This window comes from Mustela putorius, unplaced genomic scaffold (genome assembly GCF_011764305.1).
Source record: "Mustela putorius furo isolate JIRA1106 unplaced genomic scaffold, ASM1176430v1.1 tig00000460_pilon_pilon_pilon, whole genome shotgun sequence".
Taxonomy (NCBI): domain Eukaryota; kingdom Metazoa; phylum Chordata; class Mammalia; order Carnivora; family Mustelidae; genus Mustela; species Mustela putorius.
The window spans coordinates 24,868,149-24,890,028 of record NW_025421389.1 but is presented as its reverse complement, the minus strand read 5'-3'; the positions used below and the strand labels follow the sequence as shown (position 1 = coordinate 24,890,028).

General features: G+C 52.1%; 1 long non-coding RNA gene across 1 annotated transcript; it reads left to right on the top strand.

The window, feature by feature from the left end:
• Window positions 1–854: 854 nt before the first annotated feature.
• LOC106005552 lies at window positions 855–21,650 on the top strand. Its single transcript, XR_001178983.2, has 3 exons — window positions 855–1,366; window positions 19,651–19,730; window positions 21,095–21,650. It is a non-coding gene; the product is annotated as an uncharacterized LOC106005552 (long non-coding RNA).
• Window positions 21,651–21,880: the final 230 nt, after the last annotated feature.

Sequence of the window (21,880 nt, the reverse complement as noted above, 5' to 3'; positions counted from 1 at the left end):
GTATGCCCTGAATGAGGTAGGCAATAATTGGTATTCCTCCCAATTTCTAGGGATGGATTTGTTCAGCCCCATATCCTCACTGCTCATTTGAGTTAAAATTCTTTGTTGGGGGCTCATAGGAGGGAAAGAACAGGCAAGGATGGATGGGTGTCTTAATAACATCAAGGCAATGTTGCCTCCCTTCACCTTTGGACCATGAAGATCAAGGAGGCTCAGGGCCCTTAGGGTTTTGGGCTGGTAGAGTCCCAGAGAGATCTCTGCGGCTACTCCTCTCTAACCCTTTTCTATATCCTCTGCTAGTACAAGGCCCTGAAGAGCTAGGTGACAGCGTGTGGCTGCCAAGAAGCTTTATGGTGCTTCATGCTAGCTCTGACTTCTATTTTGGGACCCACAAAGGTCAAAGTCAGTCCCTGCCTGCAGGAATGGCGAGGTGCATACCAGGAGCAGCTGGGTTCCCCAGCCTCCTGGGTCCCACTAACCGGGAGGCATGAACCTCAAACCCATCAAGCACAGAGCTTGACATGAACGCCGGTGCCACGCCCCGAGGGGCTGCTCTGTGCAGAATCCCCAGTGAGCCAAAAACGCAAAGAAATACACCTTCTCACAGCTCTTCCTGGAGCTCGCCTGCCTCTCCCTTCTCCCATCCCAGGGAAGTAGCTTGATTCACAATTAAATACAGTAGCAATTTAGAACTGCCCTGCGGTCTGTGTCCCCACTAGCTGAACCCCTCCCTGCCTGCCCCAACTGCTGTTTATTTTGGCAGAACTGAGCTCCTCACCCCGCCCTAACGCTGGCACTGAAACCTTGCCCATAAAACACCCTATAAAAGGAACTCTAGGGGCCCATGAGTGAGATTCGTGCCTGGGGCCCCCCCGCCCCAGACCCTTGCCTGAGCCCAGAGTTCACCGGTGCTTGCTTTACTTCCCCCTCCCCCTTCCCCAGGGGCCTCATATATTTACAGGTGACCCCAGCCCATCTTCACAACCTCCAGCTGGAGAGATTTGCAGGCACTGATCAAAATCCCGCTCAGGCACTCTGGACAGGGATGACCACCAGATTGGGGATGGAAGCCATGGGGGTCGACCGTAGCCCTCACCCCAGAAGCTGGGGCCCCGGAAGTCTGGTCCCCGAGCAGCAGCCCCTGGGTCATCAGGAGTGTGCTGAGATGCCCCACCCCAGCCCACTGAGTCAGGAAGCAAGCAGGAGGAGCCCAGAAGTGTCCTGGCGGCCCAGGAGCGTCTGACAAGCCCTCCAGGTGAATTTGATAGAGGTGATGTCAGTGGTCTCACGAAGCCACGGGCTGGAGAGGACGAAAGGCAGGAGAGGAGACTCGGGGAGTGGGAGAGCCCATGAAGGCACGGCGGCGGTGAGTATGAAACGCCACCGTCCTGTGGTTGGCACCGGTACAAATGGTCACCTGCTGGTGACACCTATGCGCGCGGCGTTGTAGCCGGGGAGAAAGACCTCGCGTGCACGGTCTGCGTCAGTGCCTGCAAACACAGCGCGCAGACCCATGCTGCAGCCGCCCTGGGGGTGAAACACCCTTGTTCCTCATCTTCCTCAGCACCAGCAAGGGGTTATGAGGCCCCTGTCTCTGCTTTCTAAGCTCTTACTGTCTGGTAACGGGAAGAGCCCTATGTTCTGGCACCTGAGACCACCCATTTCTCCTACAGGAAGCTTCGTGGCTGCTGAGTGAGTGACTGTGGGGTGTGGGTGTGGGCCGGTGGGGTTGTCTTTACGTGTTTCTGGGAGAGCGAATGAGGGAGAAGAGAGAAGCAGGTGCACACTGGCGGGCTGCAGACCCCACATCCAGAAGACGAGGACAGGTCTGCCTGTTTTTTTTTTGTTTGTTTGTTTTTGTTTTTTAAGATTGTATTTATTTGACAGAGAGATAACAAGAGAAGGAATACACAGGGAGAGCTGGAGAGGGAGAAGCAGGCTTCCTGCCGAGCAGGGAGCCCGATGCAAGGCTCGATCCCAGGACCCCGGGATCACGACCTGAGCAGGAGTGAGCCGCTTCTCGACTGAGCCACCCAGGCACCCTCAAGTTAGCTATTTTAGACTTCAGTCCCAGGCATCAGGAAGCCAGCCCGTCTCCCAGACAATGGGAATCCGGAATCCTAGGATCCCCAGGCAGACTTGGGCCTGAAGTCTCATCCTATCCATCCTTCTGCCTCTGGGCAGGACTGTCTCCAGGTCATTCTAAGTACGAGTTACGTGCCCATGGTGTTCGCTACTATTCTCCATGACTTCCGAGTGTGAGTGGTTCAAATTACTAGAAACCATCCAAAAAGTAGCCACTGTTTATGGTCTACACTGCGCTGTCCACACTGGCTGGCACACATTTGTTTCTCACCATAGTGCTGGAGATGTTCATCTTTGTTTTTACAAGTGAGAAAAGCAGAGGCTGAATGAGGTCACGTGACTCGGGCATGGGGAAGGAGCAGATGGAGAATTTGAACCTGGTCCTCTCCAACTCCAACGGTCTTGCCGCAGTGTCACCCGGCTATTAGTGTCCCCTGTATCTACCACTCATTGCTCATTCAGCCAACATATATTTTTGAGCACCTACTATGTGCCAAGCTCTGTGCTGGGCACAACAGCTAAAGGGAGTTCCTTCTGTTTCCATATAAATCAGCTCTTTCTTGTCCTTGTTATTGGAGGAAAAGAGGCAAGTTGGTCAATGTGTGATTGTTCGGGGGGATTGAGTCGAATATAGGCAAATGAAATGTCTGAAAAAAAGTTCTTTCAGTTCCTTAATTCCCTCTGTTTTGTCACTCTTGCATCTCTCGTCCAGGTTGGGAGAAAGGTCAGAGATATTCATGACAGACAGGGGAACCAAGGGAAGGCCTTCAAGGTCCTTCGGTGCTGGGGACAGGTGACAGCTTTGCCCTGCTAGCTGCTGTGAATCCAAGATTTACATTCCTTTTCTTCTGGCAATGCCCCCTAAGGGCTGCCATTGGCCTTCAAAATATTCTAAGGTTTCCCCCAACTACACAGGGCAAAAATAAGGAAGTCAGTAGGACCCCAAATGGCAGATCTGTCCCCGTCAATACAACAAAGACCTATAATAAATGGGCCCTGTGAAGGAAGACTTTGAACATGTCATTGTTGTGGAAGCAGGCTGGCTTGCCTTGGGGCTGCTTTATAGACGTTTGGAGTTGGCCTGAGAAGGGGGCACTGCGAGCCCCAACAGGGTTGCTACTTTACACACATGCTTTCTGCTGGGGCTGGCTTCCCTCCATGCTGGGTGAGCCCAGGAGGGAAGAAGTTATTGAAGCTTCTAGTGACTGACAGTCCACTGACCCTAGCCTGCCGGGCTCCTGAATTCAAGGAACAAGGTTGCTCAGGATGCCAGTTATGACCGATGATATGTATCAGGAAAAAATGTCCCTAAGCTTCTAGATTATAAATTCAAAGGGAAGTGGATTGTGATACTAGCTGCCATGACTATGCCAAAGCGGAAAGCGTGTAAGGACAAAGGCATTACCAGAGGCATGACTAGAGCTCGCTCTCTCTGGAGGATGGAGCCCAGAACCCAACAGTGGAAAGAGCCCTTGTTATTAGGCTGCTTGAAAATGTCTTGTTGGTGTAAGTGGCAGATTCTGGACACCCTGGAAGCTGCGGTCGGTTGTGTGTGGACACTGGTTGTAACGCCTTTGGTCTGTGCCTGGGGCACCGGAATCCATTCATTTATTCACTAGCCTTAAAGGAGGCCCCTAGTTCATGTCCCTAAGATCATCCTGGCCTCAGGCTCTAGTGAGACACGTCTAAACTTTCTCCAGAAAGAGGGACTTGGGCACCTCTGTCTAACCCCATTCTCCCTCCGGCTCCGCCCTCTCCTGATCTCTAGGAAACCAGCAAGATTTGAATCAAGTCTGTCGTTTAGCGGCTGGCACTGTGCCAATGCGAATGTCCGGGTTTTGATAACTGTGCCCTGGTTATGGAAAATGGTAACTGTAGGGAAAGCTGGGTGTGCTGTTTGTGGGGATTTTTTTCAGCGTTTCTATTTTTTCAGCTTTTCTGTGAGTCTAAAATTAGTTCAAAATAAGAAGTTAGAAGAAAGGAAGGCTCACTAGGAGTTTCATTGACTCTCTCTGGCTGCTTTTCCAATTCTTAGTCTCTATCGTTCTGTGTCTCTCTATAATCCTTTAATGCCTCCTGGCCCCCTCGGTCCCCTGTCCATCCCCCTCTCTCAGTCTCTGTCCTTCATTTCTCCTTGCACAGGGACCTGCTCTCCTTAAGATCATTCCCCCGCTCACCAGCCACCACATTCCGCTGATTAAACTTCCACAATTCCACAATACCCATCCACAATTCTCTCCTTTCCAGTGCTGCTTCCCAAGCTCCTAGGTCATCACCCATACGCCGTAGGATCAGCGCATTATTCCAAGGGCCCCCTGGTTGGGCTCCAGGCCTGCAGCTCCCACCAGGTCTGGCCCCTGGTTAACACCCTGGCCAGATCTGCACTGTCTACTGGGAAAAGTCATGCCGAGCTTCCTCGTACTCTGGTCCCTATTTTCCTAGCTGCCATCCTTCCTACCAGGGGCACAGCGATTCCAACAGAGTCCCAAAGCCAAGTCTGACAGGGCTGCTTTACCCAACAGAGAGAACAGTGCTTCTTTCTCCCCAAGGCGAGTTTTTATATGTAAAGTTGAGCTTTCTAGGCCGGGTATGGAGGTGCGGGGAGAGGAAGGCCGAGGAAGGAGAGAGAGGTTTTCATCTCCGCATCGGCAGAGGAGCCCAGAGAAAAAAGCGGGGGTGGGGGTGGTGAGGAGTCTCAAGGCTTCTAGCAGTCCCCATGGGCTTGGTTGCTGCGGCGCAGGATGACAAGAGCTGCCGGGTGGCCGGGTGGATGTGAGAATGGACAGGTCCGAGCAGAGATTGCGCCCCCATCCCGCCACACCTGCCCTTCATCCAGCCTCCCCTCCAGCTTTTAGCAGTGATGCCCCAGCCTGTCATCAGAGCGAGCTCAGTCAGACCTGAGTGAAGCACCCGTTGCTTATCCCTGACCTTTACAACTACCTACCCTCTCCTCAATATTTCATGTTTCAGCAATACCCAAATATCACAGTGTCAAAGCCACCGGAGGGCAGTTGGACAAGGGAGCGGGAGCATTTGTAGGTCTGTATCCACCCATCACTGGTTAAGGGCTGTTCCGCTGCCCCCCCCCCGGAGGGGATGGGAGTCCAGAGATACATTCTCAGGCACTTCCAGCAAAACAGGTTCCAGCAGCCTGAAGGCCTAAAAAGAGACACAGGTGCTAGCTGCCAGGAGCGAGCACACGGGGAATCCCTGCCCACGAAGATGGCAAAGGGATCCCAGAGGATACTGGCAGAGCATAACAGCATCTGCTACAAAAAGGGGTTGTGGCTACCTTAGAGGGGGGCCACGGGGAAGGCCTCATCAAGAAGATGACATTTGACTAAAAACCTACAAGAAGTGCAAGCCAGCTCTACGGGTCTCCGCCGTGTGCATGAGAGCGCCTAGCCACATGAGCCCTGGGGTCTGTTGCATAGATGGTGGGTGGATGATGTCCTGTGTCCCTCTTCCCAGCTCCAGGGGTCCCTGTGGGGGGGAAGGAGCAGCTCAGGCACCAGTGGGCTGAGCTGGGGAGCATCTCCCAGCCTCTCCTGCTGAACCCCCTAAGCCAGAAAGGGAATCAGCACCCCGAGTCCCACAGCCTCCTTGTGCAGAAAACCCTCCAAGTGCCGGAGACTTGCAAACTGGCTGGGCGCGTGCGGGCTGCCTCGGGAGCCACAAATGAGCCTGGGCAGATGGCGCGGAGATAAACGGCGCCATCTTTTTCCTGTAGCGGAGGGGCTGTAAGTTTCCCAAGACATTTATTAGGCGGCAGCTCCCTTCTGCACGGTGGTGCCGCGGCTGGCGATCGGGGCCGCTGGAGCAAGAGGGGGTGCGGGCTGGGGCTCCTGGCAGGCCAGGCACCCAGCCCCTCCTGCGCTCCTGGCCCCCCACACGCCCCGGTCTTGCTTCCAACGGCTGACAGTTGAGGCTGCCGCTTGAATGCCTGTGTCTCTCCAGCCGTCTGTATTCTCTGCAAGTATTCCCTGCTGCAGCATATCCTAAGAGAACTCAGTCAAATAATTATCTTCCCTTTTATTTATTCTCCTTCTTTCCACTTGATCTGCATCACTATAAAATATTCCATGGTCTCCTTTGAGTAGGAAGGCTTCTCCGTGATAGTAAAGTGTACTCGTGTACAGTATTAAGTCCACACCTGCTGGCGCTCTTCGTCTCCGTGCTTGCTGGATCTGACCAGGCCCTGGGCCGGCCGTGGGCTCCCAGCACCTTCTGGTGGGAAGGGAGGGCTGGCATCCTTGAGGCCACATGCTCAGCCCCCAGGCCCCCAGGGCCCGCTTGCTTGGGTATCCCCAGGCCTTCCATGGGCACACGGGTCCTCCCACTTGACCGGAAGCTCCGTGCAGGCAGGAACAATGTCCATCCCCTTCCTTGATTCTCCCAAAGCCTTCAGCACAGAGCTGGGGGATCCTCACAAGAGATAGTTAGTACTTCCCGGTTCACACGCCCTCCAGGAAACATGCTCTGATTAGGTCCTTCATTCCGTGACCCTCATGCTCAGGTTAACTTGCATACGTGATACAGGGTTCTATAGTCCTTCCAAGAACCTATGTAGATGACCACCTCTTACAGCATCTCATGTTCTCCAACCTCCTCAGGGGTCACCCCATCCCTCTCATATCTAATGAATGAACAGGAGTCTGGGTTGTCTTTTGCTTCTATCTTCCCAGTGTCTAGATTGCATAACTGGAAGGAAGAAAAGCGGACTGTTCTAGAAAGAGCATATACTTAGGGGCGCCTGGGTGGCTCGGTCTGCGAAGCATCTGACTCTTGATTTCAGCTCAGGTCATGATCTTGGGGTCCTGAGACGAGCCCCCATGACTGGCTCTGTGCTCAGTGTGGAGGGGAGGAGAGGTCTGCTTGAAATTCTCTTTCCCAGGGCGCCTGGGTGGCTCAGTGGGTTAAAGCTTCTGCCTTCGGCTTAGGGCATGATCCCAGGGTCCTGGGATCGAGCCCCGCATCGGGCTCTCTACTCAGCAGGGCGCCTGCTTCCTCCTCTCTCTGCCTGCCTCTCTGCCTACTTGTAATCTCTGTCTGTCAAATAAATAAAATCTTAAAAAAAAAAAAAAAAGCTCTTTCCTTCTGTCCCTCCCTCGCGCCCTCATGGCTGCACACGCTGCCCCACCCTCAAATAAATAAATCTTGACAACAACAACAACAAAAAGCACATACTTAGAATCAAGAACCTGGGCTCTGATCATTCCTAATGTATGCCCATCTGAAACTCACAGATGCTTCTGGTCTCTGGTTTCCTCATCTATAAAATACAGAAATACTTATAAAGCTATAAAACCCAAAGACCTAAAGGCCATTTGGCTCAACCTTCTGCCTCCAGATGTATATCTGCCTAATTTGGAAAGGCTGCCAGAAGTGGAAATTCAGTGACCTTGCCTAGGCCGTGGAGTTAACCAGGAGTTAACCACCTGAAGTTAAAAATGCCTTCCTTTTGCCTCTTTATCTTGCTTGTAACACAATCATGAGTCTCAGTGTTCTCTCAACTGCTTCCCAGGGGGAAGAGTAGGTGTGTCCCCTTCCACAGCTGGGAGCTGAGTGGGGAGGGTAAAGTCAGGGCCAGACCAGGGGGTGCAACTCCCCAGGGAACTAGTTCTCTATCTGGTTCCCCATCAGGATCACTTGTGCAACTTTAAACAAACTACAGGGACCGGGGCGTGCCTTGGATCTGTTGGATCAGAGTCTCTGTGGTTTTTAAAAGCTCCCTAGTTGATCCTGAAGTTCCATCAGCATTAGAGAGGGCCTGGGGGGTCCGGTGGCCCTTCCTCCTCTCCCAGAGCTGGATGAACCTTTGGACTTACAGACACAAGGCAACTGATGGCATCCAACACAGGACCCCAGCCGCGCATGACCACCGCTGCCTGGACACAAACGCGGGGCGGCAGGGACAACGGTCCTGTGGCAAGAATGGGGCTGAGCGTGAGATGGGCCCTGTGCCCCCGCCCCCAGCAGTGGTCTTGTGCCCCAGCTGGGGGAACCATCACCCGCACCAACTGACTGGTGGCTTGGACTGACCCAGGGGCCGATGTGCTTCCTCTCCTGGTCATCTAGGAGTTTACTTTTCTGATATCCATCTTATTTGAGTTCACGTGTTTGTGCAGCCTGGCTGCTTGGACCAGACGGGTTTCCTGCCTTCGAGAAGCTTCACGCCTACAGCAATGTCTCATCCTCCATCCCTCCTTGAGGCCTCAGACCCTGCAACACGTACAGGACTTCCCAATGCCTGGTCTCATGAGGCCTCCCCTCTAAACCCTGCATCTGGGACTTCAGGACCTACCCAGAACCCCAGAGGTGGCTGGAGGGGCCCTAGTGCACCATGGGCAATGGGCTTTGTCCTGAGTTCTCCAGAATGGAGCCACAAGGCCACACATGGTCCCCCCTTGCAGGATCTCACATCTTGGGTCTGAGCCTTCCTCTATACCTTCCTCTTCCCCCTGCCTGGTCTCTGCTCTGCCGCATGTTTTTGACTTTGCTGGTTTCTCAGGCCTGAGCTTCTCCCCTTGTCTTCTTGACTTACGGGAAGATTCCTTATTTCCAACACTCACCCCCACTTCTCAATCTGCCCTACTCACCCCTCTCTGAATGCAGGGTGGTGAGCCCAGGGAGCAACACATGGGGTTTCCCACCTCCTTCAGAGTGCTCTCCTAGAAAGGACCAGCCACAGCCCGGACATTGCCATGGGATGAGAGGTGCTCTGGGGGCTGTGTCTGCGCAGAGAGGACTGTCCCCTCTCCACCCCCACACGCCCAGAGCATTCCCTCCTCCTGAGAGGCTCTTCCCATGGCTACCGGGCTCCTCCGTCTTGGTCTGGACTAGAGGGTGAGTGAAGCCGCTGCAAGCTCCAAACAGAGGTGGGAAGAAACGCTTTCCCGCAGCTCCTCTCCCCCTTGGCGGTGTGCCTCTCTCGCCCAGGGAAACTTCCAGACACCGCTGATGGCTCAGCGGCAGCTGTTTGGCATTTCCACTTTACACAGCACAAGGGTATTTGACTGCCACGATCTGATCTTCTCTAGTTAATAACCTTGACTTATGGACTAACGGCAGCGATGGCTCAGTTTCTTTGCCTGCCAGGGATGCCTGCTGTTGGGGGTGGTGGGTGAGCACAGACCCCTCCCCCCAAGCCCCTCTGTCTCCTTGTCCCACAGGGAAGAGGGCCCTGCAGCCCGGGGAAGTCCAGGGGGCTGTACTCATGCTGGGGTTCTTCTTCCCCAACTTCCTGTCTTTGCAGAGCAAGACCTGGGGCTCTGGGTCCTTCCTGGGCCCCACCCCTTTCCTGCCTCCCGTCGCCCCTCACAGTCCGGAGCCACAGGTAGGGTGGGCTGCAGTCTTCCTCCCTCTCCTCTCCGAGAGTCCTTCCTGGCAAGGGTTAACTGTGTGTATAAAATTGATTGCGATTTTAGTAATTCGGTATAATCACAGTCTACCAGCAGGTTGCTTTTCCAGCAGGAGGGTTTGGAATTATTTTCTGGAGTTTGCAATATAGAACTTAAATTAAGCCTCAGAAGTCAGGGGAGCTCCGCAGCATCCCTAATGTGGTGCTAAATTCTCAGCAGCACAGTCTCTGTATTAAAGCCTTTGCTGGCAATTAGGTTCATTAACTATCACAATACCTTATTTATTACTCGTCGGGCCATATGGTTTCCCAGCTAAAGAATGGCGCCCGTTCTCCTACAGACCATTTGGCATCATAAAAATGTTAACAAATAATATTATGGCTCTCGGGGGCACAAGGCCTTGCTGGGTTCTGGGTCTGAGCGGCGGGAGAGAATATGAAAACATTTTTCTTCTATGGAGAAATAAAAAATTCCTCAAGACAGAAGTATTCAAAGAATATAGCACTTGCATAACATAAATGGGAGTTTTATTTACTCTCGTAATGGTTATGTCAATATTTGCATCAGCTAAGACTTTCACTCATCTCCTCTCCACTCTGTTTTGGGCTGTTCTCATATTCTTCTTTCCCCTTCCCGTCTACTTCTGTGATGTGAGGCCCCGCCAGCCAGTGCCGTGCAAGGCCCAGGGCAAGCTGCTGGTGGGACGCGGCTGCACGGTCCCCTGGGCCCTGGGTCCTTCCCAGCCCTGCCACCTGAGCGCGACCTCCTCCTTTCCTCGGATCCCGCCCCGGGCTTCCTGTCCTGCTTCTGTCCTCCGCTAGTGCTCTTTGCAGACGTTGGCAAGCCAGGCTCGTGCTGGTGACTCCTGGTGGTGAGCAGACACTCTGCCGCCCTGGGCTTTGCAGGTCCTCCCACTATGGAGCGCAGGCATGGGGGGCTTTGCAGGAGCAGGAAGTGGATCCTCAGGAGGAGGGGAGAGAAGCATCTCAGAGGACCAGTTGGACAAAGCACTTTCCTGCTCCTTATCCCCTAGCTGTACAAGTGCAAATGCCCAGGGGCTGCAGGCAAATAAGAGAGAGAGGACAGTTTCTCTCCCAATCCTCAGGGTACCAAAGGCAGAGCCTCCAGCTGCGAGGGCTCCCCTCACTGCCTGGCTATGGCTTTCCTCTGAACGGGAGGGTCTGCCGGGGCGGGGTTCCAGTGCAGGTTCCAGAAAGGACTTGGTGATCTATCCTCTCCCGAATGACCCTGGGCCTGGATGGGGGACACTCTTGGGGAAGCGACATAATGAACACTAGAGCTAGACCTCCTAGTTTCAAATTCTAGTCTTGCCAGCTACCAGCTGTGTGACCTTGTCATGGCTCTGTCTTCATCTGTAAGAAGGGGATGATCATACCCACCCCTGCAGGGTTGTCCCAAGGCCTAAATGAGTTTGTGTCTCTAAGCTCCTTGGACAGTAGCTGGCACCGGGCAGGTGCCACATGGCGGGGGACAGCTATGCCTGGAGCGGTTCTTCTGGGCTCTCTCTTTTCTTTGTTCTGGTGTTTCCTTATATCCCTTTGAGGCATTTGGGAGGGTGGACCGCTCCTAACTTCACAACCACACTGCACTAGCCCCACACCCTGATTCTGACCCTGAACTCAAGCCATGGGCACGGCAGCAATGCCGGCATAAGCAGTGACCTCCCTCACATGTTTCCTCTGCTGTGAGGATGCATGTCACCCAGAGCCCACCAGGAAAATGTCCCCCACACACACCCACTGTGGCAGTCCCCAGCTGACGGAGACCACACTGAGACTGTCAGGCCAGATGAGACCTTAGAGATGATACAGAAGGTGGTGACACGACCACACAGTCTGGAAAGGCAGGTGCAGGGCCCCGACATTGTTGGCAGGTGAGGCTTTGGGATGAGCTGGCTGTAGCACCCAGGGACCCCCAGAAAGAAAGGGGCTAATTTGGGAGAGGTCAGAGGAAGCCTGTTCCCTCTCCTACAAGCCTCATCACAGTTTGAGGTGCGGGTGACTCCCTGCCCTGTGGGGCCAGCTGGCTCCCTGGGAATCTCTCCCTTTGCCCAAAGGCAACTAGCTTCCTTTCTTGCTAGTTTTCTCTTGCTAAGTTCCAGTGGCTAGTTTGTTCTTTTTTGGCTTCTCTAAGGGGTGGCCTTTCTGGGGAAACCCTTCCAGAGAAAGCACGCCGGGCCTGGGTTCATGCAGTGACAATGAGCAAAGACGTGTGTGTGTGTGTGTGTGTGTATGTACACGCCTGCCTCACAGGTACAAGCAAATGCTATGCCTAAGGACGGCCACAGCCCAGGGATACCTTCTCCGAGGACATGGCATCTGATCTTTCCAGGTGTCTTTGGACATGTTTTCTGATACCTGTCCACTTCATATTCCCATTTGTAAATGGGGATGATAAAAAGATTCACCTCAGAGCACTGACGTGACAGGGAAATAGTACGTGTGAGAAGCTTGAGACCTCCTCCTGTAATGTGCACTGAGAAAATGCTAGCTATCACTATAGCCATATATATATATATATATATATATATCCATCCCACTATAATGATAGTATCGTCTACCACAGGGCAGGCTCTAGCCATCATCTCTATGTTGTGTGTCTATTTTTTTCTATCTCATTTAATCTCTACAACCACCTGTGTGATAGATAATCTCGTCCCCATTTTACAGAGGGAAGACAAAGGCTCAGAGAGAGCCGAGCCAGCTGCTGGAAGCACAGCATCCTTGGCCCTAAGGGTGGCACTCGCTCTAACCTCATGAGGTGCCTTTCCTCTGCTCCCTGAAAGGACCCGCCTGTGGAGCGCAAGGCTCCGGGTGGCCGGGGAACCCTGTGAGGGCTGGGAAGCCCACTGCTGAGGTCATGCTGCTCCCTGGATTTGGTCCTGCCCAGCTCCCTCGGCAAGTCTGGAAAGCGGAGGGTCAGGCTGCTCTGATGTGGGTGGGGGGTGTCTCACCAGGGCGAGGCCCTCCAGCCAAGCTGATGCCAAGGAAAGGCAGAGCGATCAGGAGTAAATCTACCAAAAACTATGACCACAAGGAAAGATACAAGTAGAAGGAAAAGGATCAGGAGATTGTTTTCAGGAATGTTAGACAGAGACCAGGGAGAAGTGGGTAATTTTAATCCCACACAGCTGCTGGAAATTAATTTAATTGTGCTGGCGCAGGCTCTTCTCCCTTCCAGCCCACTTTGTGGATGCCTGATGGAGTGCTGAGCCTCAAGAAAATGGCCCAGCCCCTCCCAGGAGCCTTGGGTACTGCAGCCCCAGGCCCCTTTACCAATCCTACCTGCTACCAGAGCTCATGGCCAAGCTGGGCTTTTTTTCAGCTTAGACTCCAATCCAGGTGCCTGGCTGGCTCCATTGGAAGAGCACTTGACTCTTGATCTTGGGGTCCCGAGTTCGAGCACCACACTAGGTGTAGAGATTACTTAAACGAGTGAACAAAAACTTTTCAAAAATCTAGACTCTTCTTAAGAGGGACTGATGTGGGGTAGCAGGAAGAGCTTCCTGGGACCTGTGGGGCGAAGGGAAGAGGCCGTAAACTAGCTCCTGGGACTTAGAAGGACAGGAGATACCGAGGGGGCCCTTTGCTCCTTGAGTCTGTGCAAGGGCGTGTGAACCCCACCCCAGCTCAGTCTCCCAGTCGGGGACAGGACCCCGGTACGGCCACACCAGAGGGGACCCACCCACAGACAGTGCTGCTCAGACACCCCACTCGGGCACATAGGAGGACAGGCATCTCAGCCATATTCAGACACAGAGCATAGCCACCTACTCCCCACAGCCACGTTAGGGGTGGGCAAATGCCTGCTTTTGAGACCCCCGGGGCTCACTCCTGGCTGCACAAAATTACAAAAAAAAAAAAACAAAAACAAAAACAAAAAACAAACAAACAAAAAAACAACCAACCCCACCGACGCCAAGATCCCAGCATCTGACATTCTGCCTAGACTGGCCTGCAGTGGGGTCTGGACAGGGCTGTTTCTAAAGCTCCAAGTGATTCTGATGTGCAGGCGGGGGGGGGGGGGGTGAGAAGCGCGCAGGTGTGAGCAGACCTTGCTTCCTGCACTTTGGCCCGGGGCCTGTTCACTTCTACCTTGTGACCACTAGAGGTCAGCAGGGCTTGGCGGAAGTGGCCGCGGGCGGCCCGACCAGAGCTGCGCCGGGCCTAGGGGTGCGCATCGGGCTCGGGCGGGTGGCTGGAGGTCAGGGGCTGACTCGGTGGTGGGCGGAGAACCCACACCGCGAGGGGGCGGAGGCCGCCCGCTCGGGGAGCAAGGCACACAAAGTGAACTTCACTTACTCAGACTTTTAAAAACTATCCCTGGTTAAAACCTCCCCATGCAAGGCCCCCCGCAGCGAGCGCCTCTCTGCTCCGGGATGGTCCCAGCCGGGCCCCGCCCCGCCCTGTGCACAAGCAGGTGGGCGCGCGCTGGAGGTGCACACGCGGCCGTGCCCCGCACACGGAGGGCCCCCAGCCGCACAGAGAAGTATTTTGCCTTTCGTAGGAGGAGCCAGCGTTTGCATTCCAAGGGCTGTTTATTTTGACTCACTGCTGTTTTTGCTGGAGAAGAGTAAAGCAGAAAGTTCCTTTACTTTGGCTAAGATGAGACACGCAGGGCTGCCCGGAGCCCAAATTTCAGATGAGCAAATAGAAGTGAACCAGTGCTCAACCTCCTCTCATCCTCTCCAGGAACGATAATGCCAAAGAGAGAGAGAGGCGGCTTCTCTATGTTTTGGTTTCAGAGAGATTAAAGCAAGGGGAGTCCATCTTTCTATGGACAATATGTGATCTGAAATGAAATACGGGGAGACACCTGGTCCCTCCTTTCAGACCCCAGGTTCCCGCTCCTGGACCCCTCGCTGGAGCATTGCACATGCGTGCTGGTGGCCTTGCCCGCAACGGGGAGTCTTGGCTGCTCTCTACCAGGTCCCCTTCCCTCTAACCGTCCAGGCAGCTTGGTGGCTGAGTAAGTTCCAAGCACATCCTAGGCATACAGTACACTTTGGTCAAACCAAAATATTTGTTGCCAATCTTGTCCTGAATCTAACTTGTGTGACACTTAAAATCAACCCACAGAGAGAGTTTTTTTCTAGATCTATCTTTTCTGTTCAGCCCGAAAGACCCTTCTGTTCTTACCCTTCAAACACCAGGGGAGATTCTGTTTAAAATACAGGTTGCTGAGCCTCATACTCCTAGAGTTATGCTTGGGTGGGTTTTAGGGTGGAGATCAGGAATAGGCATTTTCTACCAATTGGCTCAGGTGGTTCTGAAATCATGGGAGGGAGGAGAGTTGAGGGGTTGGAGGATGAGCCATCCTCTTGCCTCTACCCTACAACTTGGGTCTGGGCTCTTTACGCAGCCTGGGCTTATGGGAGACAGGCCAGGGTGGTTTCTGAGGCTTCCCCCCCCACCCCCAACCCAGGCTGCAGGCTTTCCTGGGGCAGGCAGGAGTGCTGTGGGTGCTCTCTTTGCCCCCAGCAGGGAGTGGTCGGGGGTTTCTTTCTTTTCTCCTCCTGTTCTGCTGCCCCTTTCCTCGGCTTCCCTTAGCAATGCCAGCATCTGCGGCAGGACAAACATCCCTTAGCAATGCCAGCATCTGCGGAAGGCCAAACGTGGCAGGCCTCCATCCCGGTAGGGGACAGTTGTAAGGGACCCTGAAATTACACTTAGGGGCTGAATGTGGGGCCCTTGTGGATGTGGTTCTGGGTTTCAGCCTGGCCCATCGTGGAATGGAGGGACTCAGGGTAGCTGGAGGAGAAAAGGGTCTGAAGGCCTGGCGTGTAACCAGCAGTCCTGTCCCCTCCTGCCCACGGCTTGGATTTCTTTCCATCAAAAGCCTCATCATAACCCCTCAAGGTGCATGATTACAGCCCACTTTCCCTTCTCACAAAGACACTGTCCGAAAGGCCATCCTGCAGGGAGTCATCTCCTTGAGTCCAACTAGGTTAGGGGGGAAAAAGAAACTATAGTAAAAATAGCTGTGGGCGCCTGGGTGGCTCAGTGGGTTAGGCATCGACTCAGGTCGTGATCCCAGGGTCCCGGAATCGAGCCCCGTATTGGGCTCTCCCTGCTCAGTGGGGGCCTGCTTCTCCCACCCCTTCTGCCTGCCGTTCTCCTTGCTTGTGCTCTCTCTCTGTCAAATAAATAAAATCTTTTTTTTTTTTTTTTTTAAATAGCTACAATGACCAAGCACTTACTACATTGCAGACACAGACTGGGCACCTTATACTTTACAGTAAATCTTCTACCAATGTTGAAATGTTGCCGTACGTGTGCATTACTCTCTCTGTCTTACAAATGACACGAGGCTTAAACAATTTGCCCCAGACACAGCTCATAAGGACGTGGCAGAGACAGGATTTGACCAAATCCTTTGGGCCAAAGCCCCAAAGCCCAACCTCAAAGACTGAAGAGTGGAGCTTTCTGTACCCTGCCCAGGGGCTGTTGTGCGTGGAAGCTTTGGAGGCCAAGCTCCCAGGGCCAGCAAAGGTCCTGGAAACTGCGGCCCTGAAAACAACCTGGGCTCTCAAACACAGAAAGGAAGTGACAAAACATAAATGTTTAAAGAGATTTAAATGGCAACAAAACACCAATAGGATGAAGAGTTAACCACGGCTCACATCTTGGAGTTTTATGCAAATGCTGTTTAATGAGGACCTATGCACCTTCTGGTAAACTGGAGGTGGCTGACCCTTACCCTAACCCTTACTGGGCCACTATCCGCACCTCCCCCCACCCGAACCCAACCACCAGCGCCTTCTCCCTGCTACCCACCTATCATCTCTGTCGCCAGCCCAGGAGAATCCTGAAAGACGGCAAAGAGGACCAGATGTCCGGAGATCTGCTCTGTGTGATCTCCTGACAGCCACCTCTCATTTCAGTTTTCCTGCCTGCAGAATGGAGATAATATATTTGTCCTCCCCAATTCCCAAGTAGTCAGAAGCCTCAAATAAAAGTATCTTTTGAAAAGCATCAAGTCCCACAGTCTAGTCAAAGAGCCGGGATTGTAAAGGACCAGGATCTCTCAGAATACAAGATACAGGTTCACATCAGAACATGGAGCATATAAATAATCCCCAGTATCTTGTGTTAACTCTCTTCTGTCCCAGATCTCATGGGGTTTCAGATTCTATGAGGGTAATGACTAGTACTTACATAGCATGGCACATTCTCTATCCCATGCAACCCTGGTAATTATCTCATAAAGTAGGTGGGAGCATGTCTCCTTACTTCTCTGTCACAGGTGCAATTTAACTGAGACCCAGAGAGGTAAAGTGACTTCTTCAGGGTCTCCCAAATAGTAAGAACTTCAGTCTTACTTACTTACACACCAGAGGTGCCTGGGTGGCTCAGTCACTAAGCTCTGCCTTTGGCTCAGGTCATGATCCCAGGGTCCTGGGATCCAGCATGCATCGGACTCTCTGCTCAGCAAGCTTGCCTCTTCTTCGCCCCTTGCTGTGCTCTCTCTCTCTCTGTGTCAAATAAATAAAATCTTAGAAAAAAAATCTGCAAGACCAACCTGAACACCAGCTGTCCTTACTGGCTCTTTGACCTTAGCGCACTTTTTTAACTCTCTGAGCCTCAATATTCACATTTGGAAACGGGAATAATAAGAACTGTTTTGGAGCAGCCGGGTGGTTCAGAGCCTTGAATGTCAGCCTCCGGTTTCTTTTTCTTTTCTTTTCTTTTTTTAATTTTTTATTTTTTATAAACATATATTTTTATCCCCAGGGGTATAGGTCTGTGAACCACCAGGTTTACACACTTCACAGCACTCACCAAAGCACATACCCTCCCCAATGTCCATAATCCCACCCCCTTCTCCCAACCCCCCTCCCCCCAGCAACCCTCAGTTTGTTTTGTGAGATTAAGAGTCACTTATGGTTTGTCTCCCTCCCAATTCCATCTTGTTTCATTGATTCTTCTTCTACCCACTTAAGCCTCCATGTTGCATCACCACTTCCTCATATCAGGGAGATCATATGATAGTTGTCTTTCTCCGCTTGACTTACGTTCTAGTTCCATCTACGTCGTCGCAAATGGCAAGATTTCATTTCTTTTGATGGCTGCATAGTATTCCATTGTGTATATATACCACATCTTCTTTTTTTTTTTTTTTTTTAAAGATTTTATTTATTTATTTGACAGACAGAGACCACAAGTAGGCAGAGAGGCAGGCAGAGAGAGAGGAGGAAGCAGGCTCCCCGCTGAGCAGAGAGCCCGATGCGGGGCTCGATCCCAGGACCCTGGGATCATGACCTGAGCCGAAGGCAGAGGCTTAACCACTGAGCCACCCAGGTGCCCCTATACCACATCTTCTTGATCCATTCATCTGTTGATGGACATCTAGGTTCTTTCCATAGTTTGGCTATTGTGGACATTGCTGCTATAAACCTTCGGGTGCACGTGCCCCTTTGGATCACTACGTTTGTATCTTTAGGGTAAATACCCAGTAGTGCAATTGCTGGGTCATAAGGCAGTTCTATTTTCAACATTTTGAGGAACCTCCATGCTGTTTTCCAGAGTGGCTGCACCAGCTTGCATTCCCACCAACAGTGTAGGAGGGTCCCCCTTTCTCCGCATCCTCGCCAGCATCTGTCATTTCCTGACTTATTGATTTTAGCCATTCTGACTGGTGTGAGGTGATACCTCATTGTGGTTTTGATTTGTATTTCCCTGATGCCGAGTGATATGGAGCACTTTTTCATGTGTCTGTTGGCCATCTGGATGTCTTCTTTGCGAGCCTCCGGTTTCTGCTCAGGGCTCAGAGTCATGGGCCCTGAGATGGAGCCTCTCACTGGGTTCCACGCTCAGCGGGGAGTCTGCCCGAGATTCTCTCCTTCTGCCCCTTCCCCCCACTCTCTCTCAAATAAATCTTTTTTTTTTTTTAAAGAACCATATTTAAAGAGTTTATTTATTTGACAGACGGAGATCACAAGTAGGCAGAGAGGCAGGCAGAGAGGGAGGAGGAAGCAGGCTCTCCGCTCAGCAGAGAGCCTGATGTGGGATGCAATCCCAGGATCCCAGGATCATGAGCTGAGCTGAAGGCAGAGGCTTTAACCCACTGAGCCACCCAGGTGCCCCATAAGGAACCGTATTTAAAATAGATATGCAGCAGTCATGCCCAGAAGAGACAATAGAAAGGATGAAAAGAGACTCAGCACCATTATGTTCTGGTGCTCAGCAAATATAGATATGATTGTGTTTATTATTCCTGTAGTTGTCACCACAGCATCCATACCTGTTCTGTCTTCTCTAAGCCTCCCCCACACCAACACATACACACACGCATTAGCTTTCTTTCCAGGAATAAAGACTTCAGATCTGAGCTCCTTGGGGAGACTGGGCCAAAATGTCAGCCTGACTTTGGTTTGATTCTCAAGATCATGCAAAGACGGAAAAGTTAGACACAGAGGAGGAAGGTGAGAGCTTAGAGAAAAAGCGGCAAAGCAGAGATCCAGGCAGAAGGCTGGGCTCTGGAGTACTGCATTTTTCAGGCTACAGACCAGTTACCCGACAGTCTGTGACCCTGGTGGCTTGGGAAGCCTGATGTCTACAAGTAGGCCCTGGGGTGGGGGTGGGGGGTGGTCCCAAGATACTTGGGAACCTGATTCCATTTCATTATCAGCAACTTGGAGCCACACTGTGACAGGAAAATAGAAACAAGTTCGTTCAAAGGCTGGAGTCACACTCGTGAGGGCTGTGAAGTTACCATTAAGTACTGAAGGTAGACGGTTTCCCCCATAGACCCCGTTAGTGAGAGAAGTTGGGGAGGCCCTAGCTAGCTGGCTTCTTAGGTCCCAACCCTCTGCCTAGCATGGACCGGCTAGCATGGACCTGGCTGCCCTTCTGGGGTGGTGAAGAGCTAGTTCGGAGCAGCTTTGTTTCAACAAAGTGGTCCTGAGCATGGGCAACCCTGGTGTTAGACTCTGAAGGGTACATGATTCTGGCCTGGACGGATAGGCAAGTCTGCATTGGTCAGAAGGCAGAGCCTGTCCAAAGCTGTGGGAGCAGGACAAGTTTCATGTGGCAGAATGGTACCGATCTGTAACGCTCTTAAAGTCCAGGCCAAGGAGTTCAGCACCCCAGCCCCTTTTTTAAAATGTATACCATGAGAAGAGCCACTGAAGGGTTTTCAGTTAGAAGACTGACAGATCTGTCCTTTGGAAAAATTATTTCAGTTGCCTTTTGAAGGAGAGGTTGCCAAGAAGGGAAAGGAAGAAATGAAGGAACAAGCACAGTGAGCTAAATCCTCCCAAAGGTAAGTCTACCCTGTGGTTGTTTTGATGGTACTTCTAGACAAGGAAGGATCTTACAACACAATAGAAAAAAACCAGAAAACTTGCAGAAAGCTCCATTGAGCTGGACCAGGACTACGTTGGGCAACCAAGGTGACTAGGGTGCCAGATTTCCCGGGCATCATTATTAGAATCATGCAACCCCCCCGGGGGGGAGGTGAGGCCTCCTTCAGCTCGGTGCCCGCCTCACCCTGGGCACGGTCTCACTGGCCGCTGGTGGGAGCCCTCGGGATATATCACAGGAAAGGCAGCAAAGGTGGGCTCGTTCTTACATTCACATGCCAAGGCAAGTGGGCCAAGTCCCGACTCTACACTGGAGGATCTCAGTCGAGCTGGTTTCCTCATTCATAAGATGGAGGAACAACGCACAGGGACTGGGTACAGGGCTGTGTAATTCCAGGCCTTGTCACTCGTGGCTGACACGCTCTTCGCCATCTCACGAAGGAGGGACGTTCGGAAGCAAGAGCCTGTGGAAGGACAGACTCCTCTCCTCTCCTTGGTTGTTCACGATTTGGGCCTAAAGCCCTCATCCTCAGGGACATGCTGCCCTGCTTGTTTAAAAAGTCTTCTTGGAGAGAGAAGGTGGGAAAAGGCAGCGTATTTCTTGCTTTGTTCTTTCAACTCTTTGAACAAATATTTTTTAGACGCCTATAGGAGGGGAGCAAACATTGTCTGTCCTCTGGTGCTTTCGATACAACAATCTGCAGGAAGGTGTCCAGCCCTCTCTACCCTCAGGAAGCTTCCATTAACTAAGGGGAGCTCAGCCGAGGCTCCAGGGAGGGGAGCCAGGAAATAAACCAGCAGTCACAGAAACAAAGGAAACAATTTCCCCTAGTAACAAGTGCTTTGAAAACAATAAAGCAGGGCAGAGGGCCTGAGGGGGTAGGAAGCAGCTCTAGATAAGGCGGTTGTAGGGAGGATTTCTCTAGGGAAGTGCTATTTGACTTAAGATCTTAACATGGAAACAAGTGCCTGGGGTGATAGGAGGAAAGATTGGCTTGGGGTGGGGGAGGGGGTAGATATCAAGTGCAAGGGTCTTGAGGTGGGAAGTAGCAAACTTTATGGTATCTGCTTTGAGTGGGATGTGCAGAGTTTGGTCATGATTTCTAAACAAAGAAGGGACAAATATGTCTCTGGCCCTGATTTGAAGTAGCATATCTGTATTTGTATCTGCATCTAATTCTCCAACCCCCTCTCTGTACCAAGGACACCTTATTTGGGTCACAGCTAAACACTCCTGTAACTACAGCTGCCCTGCCCCCAGCCCCCACTCCTTCCTCTATGACCTAGCCATGGCTTCACCACTGATATTTCCTTTCCTTTCTAGAACCACTGAGAGCCATCACCGACAGAAGCACCTTACCATTTCCTGCCCAGGCCGAAGCCCGGGTTGCCCTTCCCCCACTTTGCCTGCCACCGCTTGGAGGTAGGAAGCTCCCCAACACTTGGCTTTCCTAGTCCTGGGAATCCAAGCTATGATAAACAGGGATCTCTTCCCACATTATACCTTCCCTCAATCAGAAGGTGCTAGCACGGAATTTCAGTGTATCTGATAGAGCTTACAGAGTACTACAGAATTTCATAACTAGAGTTGCCTTGGCAAGAAAACAAGTATAATATGTTCATGGTAACCACAAGGCACCTGAGGCTCCAAGGAGGGGAAGTAGCTTGCTCAAGGTCACAGTAAATTAAGGAGCGCTCTTAGGGCTCTTCTCAAAGAACAGGGCAAACTCTTTAAGACGGTTGGAGACATTTCCCATATAATATTTCCACTTTTACAGAGGAGAACGTTGAAGCACAGAAAGGTTAAATGACTCACCCACGATTGCACAGGAAGTGTTTGGCAGAGGTGGCCTTGGATCCAAGTAGTCTTTTTTTTTTTTTTTTTTAAGAATTTTTATTTATTTATTTGACAGAGAGATCACAAGTAGGCAGAGAGACAGGCAGAGAGGGGGAAGCAGGATCTCTGCTGAGCCGAGAGCCCAATGCGGGGCTTGATCCCAGGACCCTGAGATCATGACCTGAGCTGAAAGGCAGAGGTTTAACCCACTGAGTCACCCAGGCACCCCTGGATCCAAGTCTTCTAACTGAAGTTCCAGTGTTCTTAGAATCT